Source organism: Aplysia californica, unplaced genomic scaffold, assembly GCF_000002075.1.
Source record: "Aplysia californica isolate F4 #8 unplaced genomic scaffold, AplCal3.0 scaffold00081, whole genome shotgun sequence".
Lineage (NCBI taxonomy): Eukaryota > Metazoa > Mollusca > Gastropoda > Aplysiida > Aplysiidae > Aplysia > Aplysia californica.
The window spans coordinates 37,427-45,738 of NW_004797351.1; positions in this window are offsets into that span (position 1 = coordinate 37,427).

An 8,312-nucleotide genomic window follows, 5' to 3' on the forward strand; every position below is an offset into this window, starting at 1 on the left:
GTTGTTGTTGTTGTTGTTGTTGTTGTTGTTGTTGTTGTTGTTGTGGTTGTTGCTGTTGTTGTCATTGTTCTTGTTGTTGTGGTTGTTGTGGTTGTTGTTATTGTTGTGGTTGTTGTTGTTGTTATTATAGTTAAAAACATTTCTGTTCTTATATTTCTTGTCGTCGTTTTTCTCCCATTTGTCTTCTATTCTGTGTCCATTCCTCACGACCAACTCATCCCCTCGCTGCCGTGTTCTGCACGGTTTGTCGTTATACAGACGGTCTCGTTGTTCCTCCCTCTTCAACAAACTGAGAGAACTCCTAACCTCCTGCTCCACGCGCCGCTTTCTGCGAACTCTGGATTTCCAAAACGACAGAGCTCGCTGGGGTCTCCGAGGAGCGATGTTTCGAGACTCCACTATAGACGATATCTTCATTGGCGGCTTTGGCAGGTCAAAGGTCGTTTTCGGAATATCTACACTAACCTGGTGCAAGGTCGACAATAGAGAGAGATCGTCTTCGTCTAAATCACCTCTCCTTCTCATCTCTTCTTCTTCTTTTTCTTCTTCTTTTTCTTCTTCTTTTTCTTCTTCTTCTTCTTCTACTTCTTCTTCTTCTTCTTCTTCTTCTTCACGGTCTGTGAAAGTAACACTTCCGTCTTGGTGAGAGCCATGGCCCCCACCTCCCAGTGCTATCGAATCATGTGGAGAGCGTGAGTGTGGGGGGTAGAGGGGGTGGGGAGTTTTGGCGGGCAGACGGGCGGGCATAGTGCTCGACAAGGAGGAAGCTTGAGGGTCAAGGTCGTTGTGCTGTAAGATCCTACTTCGCGGAGACCTGGCGACAAACGCTGAGTCGCTGTGAGGCGGTTCTCTATGGAAGCTGATACTGCTGCTGCTGCTGCTGCTGCTGCTGCTATCGCTGCCGCCATTGCGGGTGATTCTGCGGACCGTGCCTGGCACAACGGCTGCCACATCGTTGCGTTCCTTGCTGAAAGTGGACACGGTCTTTTTGTGCAGGACTGCATACTCCAGCGGGAAAGTGCCGTCTGCAATATCGGTTCCTCTGATGCTGCTTCTCCCACCGCTGCTGCTGCTTTTGTTGTTGCTGTTGCTGCTGCCTGAAAAGGCCCAACCGTCTGCCGAATGTAAGGGGGCAGTTAGGCGTGCGTCGTCTGCCGTGGAAGCGGAAGTGACCAGTGCGGAGAGGACGCAAGCGATAATCAGCAGGGTGGACACCACAGCGGGACTGGAGCTGATTGGGAAGCTCGAGACACTCGCCCATGACGTCATCGTGGTCGTCAAGGAGACGTGATGCGTCCCTGTCGACATTGCACTCAACGTGGAGGCTCAATTGAAAATCCCGACAGAACCCCCAAAGATTGGAAGATCGGAGCGTCACCATAACCCTCGACCTGCACTGCTGTTGTCACAGCTATGGAAAAAACGTTCCGCCAGGAGAAAGGTGACAATTTGTCGTGTCGTGTTGAATGAAATATTTCCCTAGAACGAGGACAAATAGGAGACGAACTAGTTCACCCTGGCTAGATCTATCAGCAAAATTGTTAAGACTTTAGTTTCTCACAAAGACGCGAGTCCACCCAGACTGCAGACTGTTATAGACTCCGGAATATCCTGTGTTTAGTTAAAGCATGCAAGTAGTGAAATACACGTCTATGCAAGAGTGAAGACCAGCATTCCGTTAAAGAAAATAATATCTTAGATTTGTTGTTGGTTAGACCGAGTGCGCAGAAAGCAGATGGACGAGCTATATATTCAAATTTGTTAGAAGATGTACAAGTGCTTCAAGGAGCGCTCTGAATTACAAAAGCTTCAGTAGATATCCATGCATAGGGAAAGATTAAAATCATTAGCAGTATTCGCGCAGAAACCACTCATTCCAGCTGAAATCCTTCTTCTGAAATGCCATTTCGATTCTCTCCGTATTCGACAACACGTAATTCAGAGCTTTTCTAGTAACAAAAAGTTAGCATCTTATTTGTGGCAAATATTTACCTCAGAAATATGAGAAAAATTCATAGAAATACAAACCATAGGAAAATTACATGTTGTTAGTGAATACGTTCCCTACAGCTCCAGGAACACCGAGAAATAAATGTAAAAACATCTCAAAAACTATCATCCCTTTAGACAAAATATTAGGTTGAATGTAAAGCTTTATCTCTAAGCCCTGCGATTTTCTAATTCCTTACTTCCTATTGCAAGCTCGCATTTGACTTCCAACTGTTATTACAAAAAACAGTGCTGTACTTTCTATTTTAAGCTCGCCTTTGACTTCCAAATGTTATTTTTAAAAACAGTGCTGTACTTTCTATTTTAAGCTCGCGTTTGACTTCCAACTGTTATTATAAAAAAACCAGTGCTGATAAAGCAAAAGTACAACGTACTGTACATGTACAAGGAATGTCCCTAAGCGCACAGCATAACGTGAGAACACCGTGGGCCCCCGGGGGGTAGACCGACCCTCTCGGACAACTGTCACTGCCTTTGTCAGCAGATCGGAGAGAGAGAAGGAGAGAGACGCGGGGACTGGAGGCGTCTACTCTGTCTTTGCCCTGCCGGAGCCTAGCTTTGTGGCGTCCGCTGATCTTCTGACCAGACCTGCAAGGACAGAGAAGATCGCCTATTAGTGCACATCCATCTTTATGGGGGGAGAAATTTCCATAAGAATCTTTTCTTTTATCATTTTAAGTGCACTAATTGTTCTTCAAAAACTTTTTGGTAACTTGTTAAAGAATACTCTATCTCTTTCCTCAGGAGGAACTATTTCTAAGGTCATTGCTACTTGGGTACTAAATGTGAGGCAGCGTGGTGAAATCAGGCGCTTGTCAAATTTCTCACCGAAAATAATTTTCTTTCATAAATTATTTTTTTTTGCTTAACATCATTGTTATCCAGTTAAAAACACATTTTGGGGCGAATTTTACAGAAAAACGTGGATTAAAGGCACAAAAATGTAAATTTTCAGTTTCCATGGACTATCAAGCTACAGAAATAACCAAACGATGGCGCCATTTTCGCGTTAATTCTACCTTTGAAACCAGGTGACCCCACCTTCTTCAATCTCAAAATATCTTGACTTCTATTCAAGATAGATGGGCATTTGTTCCGCCGATATCAAGACAATTGAACAAGTTTTAAGATGTTACCAATAAAAACTCCAACGCCCCAACATTACTGTCCAGCGCCTGAGTTCACCACGCCGTGACACATATTGTTATTTTATTTTCCTTAGACTGTCTCGCCGCTGATGTTTTAAACAGTTTCTCTTTCATACATAATGTAATAACACAGTGGAAATGATTCAAGACGGCTTTCTGTTGTCCATGAAAAATAATATGGTAGTTTGAGATATCACAGTGGAAATGATTCAAAACGGCTTTCTGTTGTCGATGAGAAAAGTGGTAGTCAGAGATATGGCAGTGGAAATGATTCAAAACGGCTTCTGTCGTCGATGAAAAATATGGTAGTTTGAGATTACACAGTGGAAATGATTCAAGACGGCTTTCTGTTGTCCATGAAAAATAACATGGCAGTTTGAGATATCACAGTGGAAATTATTCAAAACGGCTTTCTGTCGTCGGTGAGAAAAGTGGTAGTCTAATAAAGGTGGACGTCTTGGACCGTGTCATTATTATACAAAAAGTAAAAATCAGGGAGAGGGGTTGGAAGGTGATCATTTTGTAATGGCAATTGTCTGGATAGTCGTTAGAGCAGGATCAACGGTCTATTATACTGCTTATTTCCATTGTCAAACCGTCGCTTCGCTACATGATATAATTATATCTGTACGACTAGAACGGGGGCTCTCGTGGCCTAGAGGTTAAGGTGTTGGCCTCTCATTCAAAGGTCCCGGGTTCGAATCCGGGTAGCGACCGAAAAATTTCCTTCTCTAAAATTGTCTCCTTTCATCTCCTTTCCTGCTCTCTAGCAATGTTCTGTTGTCTGCTTTCAATTCCACTTTCTGCCCCCACCCCCTCACCTCCTTTGCCCCCTCCTCTGGGCTCCTGACTCTTTCTGCAGCCTTTCTACTGCTACTCCTTGGCTTCTCCTTACTGCTGTCTTTCTGCCACACCCCTGATCTTCTGGTAGGAAAGATCTACACCTAGCCTTCTCGGACAAGGGCGAAAAATCTCGAGGGCCCGTGTGCAAGTTGTGCACGTTAAAGAACCCTTGGTGGTCTAAAATCGATAAGAGTAGGCTTCGGCCGCCACCCGGGCAAAATTCAAAATTTCCTACCAACTGAAAATATTAGGTGTGTCCCGCACGCTCATATGACTTTATGCAGTTGCGAGCGCCGTAAAACACTTTACAAAAACAAACAACGACCAGAAAGCAACAGGAAATAACTATCTCTACGACTAGCACCTTGTATCCACTATATCGGTAAGTTCCCACAATAGTAGAAAGACATTCAGACTTAAAGATAGTTTGACGACACCCAATGACAATAATACTAATATATTACCTATAATAATTCATCATTTTTTTTTCAAACAAGTACATCGTTCACATTTCCGGCACCAAAAGAAACAATACATTGACTATTCCTGCACGGAAGATCGAAGAAGATAAACGTTAACTCATATCTCATCGTTTCGAGTCATGCAACGTTCCAGGACACGCCATGAAACATGTGCGCTTGGAAAAAAAAACAATTAAAAAAAAAACAGGAAAAAAAAAACAGTATAGAAATGTATTTGGGTGAATAAACAAGAGAAGTTAAGTTTGGAACGATTATTTCAAAACACAAAACATCAACAAAGAAAAGGCGATTGAAATGTTCAGTATGACATTCTGTCTGTCAGCTTGACAAGCTAGATGCGCACTCGAAAACATCTCACCACAGACTTATGTCGTGGGTGGTTGGCGGGTGCTCTGCTCTGGTTTGTTCCTTCTTTCCTTTTTTTTTTGTTTCAGTAGAGATTTTACGGCACTCGCAACTGGCATAAGGTCATATGAGCGCCAGAAGTTTAGAGGTGTTACAAGAGAGTAACAAATATAAAAAAGAAGAAGGGGAGATAAGGACGATAGATGTTTGATAGGAAAGAAGAAGCAAACCACACCAGAGAACCCACCAACCACCCACCTCCTTCTTTCCAATAAAAAAAAAACAGTTATGATCCTTATCTCTCCTTTAATTGTTGTACTTTTTACTCGCTTGTAACACCTCTATTCTTCGACACTTGTATAATCATGCTCTAATTGTAGAACTTCTATGCCCTAATTGGGTTGCAAGTGCCGTAAAACGATTACTTCAAGGAAACAAGACTTGAGTCACTGACTCGTGTGTCCGTGAGTGAGTGTGGCCCGGCTACACGCGCACAGACGTGAACACGATCCCCTCCCCGGGCTATTTCCAGACGCCAGTCGCGTGAGGCAGAGACCATTTGGCTCACCCACATCAGATCGTGACCGGAGAGAACCGAGTGGCCTCGGCCAATAGATAATGTTCTTTCGTGAGTGCTTTGACGTCACACTTGTCAACTTTACTCGTTTTATTTCCCAACTGCATGTCGTGCTTTTGTTTCTGGTTTTTTTGGTTTTAGGATCGTTGTTGTTTTTTTTGTTGGGTTTTTTTTTTTTGGGGGGGGGTTGTCTTTTTTGCTATTTAATTTCTTAATAGCTATGCTAGCATTTCCAAACAGAGCGACAAATCAAATGCTCTTTGCTTTTTAAAAAAATTGATTTGTTACTTAGAATTCAATAGAAGAAGATGACACAAGTGATGACTTAAAGTCGTGAAAATGAAAAAAAAACCTGGAAGACCGAAACATCAAATAAATTATATCAAGAAAGATCGGTCAGCGGCGTGTTCCCAACACCTGCTGGGGTTGTTGGGATGTTATTTACAGCCTGGCCAGAAGGAATCTGCTACTACTCGCTTCAAGAAAGGCTACGGTCATTTCGAAAAGTAACGTAGGTACGCGACATAATAAAGAAAGGCTACGGTCATTTCGAAAAGTAACGTAGGTATGCGACATAATAAAGAAAGGCTACGGTCATTTCGAAAAGTAACGTAGGTATGCGACATAATAAAGAAAGGCTACGGTCATTTCGAAAAGTAATGTAGGTATGCGACATAATAAAGAAAGGCTACGGTCATTTCGAAAAGTAACATAGGTATGCGACATAATAAAGAAAGGCTACCGTCATTTCGAAAAGTAATGTATGTATGCGACATAATAAAGAAAGGCTATAGCCATTTAGAATAGTAAAGTATGCGGCATAAAAAAGTCGAATAGTAAAGTATGCGACATAAAAAAGTCGAATAGTAAAGTATGCGACATAAAAAAGTCGAATAGTAAAGTATGCGACATCTTAAAAAGGCTATGGTCATTTCGAAAAGTAAACTATGCGGCATAAAGAAAAGCTATGGTAATTTCGAATAGTAACGTATACGACAGAGTCCTTTGAGAAAGTCTTTTTTAAAAGAGGTTGTTTTGCTGCAAAAGAGCTTGAATAATAATAATAATAATAATAATAATAATGTTTCCTAGGTATAGTAATTAATTCTGCCGTGCGGTCCTTGGCCACAGGGATTGAATTTGGACAAATGTTGTACGCCCCCTTCGACACAGTTTATAATATGTGACGCAGCGTGGCGGAATCAGGCTCTTGTCAATTCTTGGGCATGTAGAGTTATTGGTATCATCTTAAAGCTTGTTCACCTGTCTTTAATTGGATGAAAAAAGTATCCCTTTATCTTGAATACAAGTCGAGTTATTTACGAAAGAAGAAGGTGGCGGTCACTTGTTTTCAGGGGTAAAATTAGTGAGAAAATGGCTGCCAAGGGTTAATTATTTCCTTAGCTTAAGAGTCCGTGGTAATTAAAATTTTACATTTTCTGTGCCTTTAATCAACGTTTTTAACAAAAATCCCCTCAAAAATGAGTTCTTTAATGGGCATTAGGGGGTTGAGCCAAAAAACTAAAGTTTGATAACAAAAATTCACAAACCTGCGGAAAAATGAAAGTTTCTTCACTTTGATTATTTTGACGAGAGCCTGATTCCACCGCGCTGTCTCACATATTATTATATATTATTATGAGGCAGGTTACGACCCTACTGGACAGACCAACCCGACCTGAGATGGATACAACATCTCAGCAGAAAGGCCGAGGCATTCGATAAAAACTCCAACACCCTCCCCCCCTCTCTCAGAGCGATACAACATCTCTCTCGGACAGAGACAGATCTCTCTCTCTCTCTCTCTCTCTCTCTCTCTCTCTCTCTCTCTCTCTCTCTCTTCCACCCCGAATCGGGAATGGAACTCGAGTCTCCTGAGTGCGAGGTCAAAAGGACTATACACTAAACCACAGGCGCCAGTTGGGTTGAAAGCGTGCATATCGTATAGTGAATAACTCACATTGTCCTCGGCCATGGGCTTTGAACGTGTGTAGATTATCGCGATTATTGTATTATTGTTTATATATATTATTCTTTTACGGAAATGTAGGCAAGCAGACATGACAACCATAATAACAAGGAGAAGATGGAGATGGATTGGACATGTTCTGAGAAGAGAACCAGACTCAATTATGAAGACTGCTCTCCACTGGACACCCCCAAGGACATCGCAAGAGGGGCAGACCCAAAGTGACCTGGAGACGCACAGTAGAGTCTGAAATGAAGTCCTGGAACCATTCGTGGGGGACGTTGGCCAAGATGGCCCAAAACAGACAGAGCTGGAGATCCTTTGTTGCTGCCCTAAACGCCAGAGGGCGTAACGGGTAGTAAGCAAGTAAGGAATATTATTGTAGCAAGCGTAAAATATGGCACGCTCCTTCTTTCCTACCAAACATCCATCGCCCTGATCTCCCCTCCTGCTTGTTTGTGCGTTTGTTACTCTCTTGTATCACCTCTAACGTTCGGAACTTATATTATGACCTTATTGTGTTGCAAGTGCCGTAAAACTCTTACTAAAACTATAGTATGACATGGTCTTTTACGAATGCCATCCAAATTCTTTGCCATATCGACAGACCGAAGGATCGGAAAAGTAAAGTAAAGTAAGTACGAATGTCATCTACACCCAATGATTTGTCTATGACGTACTAAACTTCGTGGTCTGGTTTGCTTTTCTCTGTTTTTAGATTGCTACACCAAGCGACCGCAAATTTCCTCCTCTGTTTCGCTATTTGCCCTATGGCTAAACGAGTTACTTCTTGGATTCGAGCCCTATGGAAATATATATATAATATACATCACACTTATAAGTTTTTAAATTACATAAGTATGAAATAATAACAGACATATTAACACTAATAGAATATGACATCAAGAGAAAGCCTACAAATGTGACCCTAGTGTTGA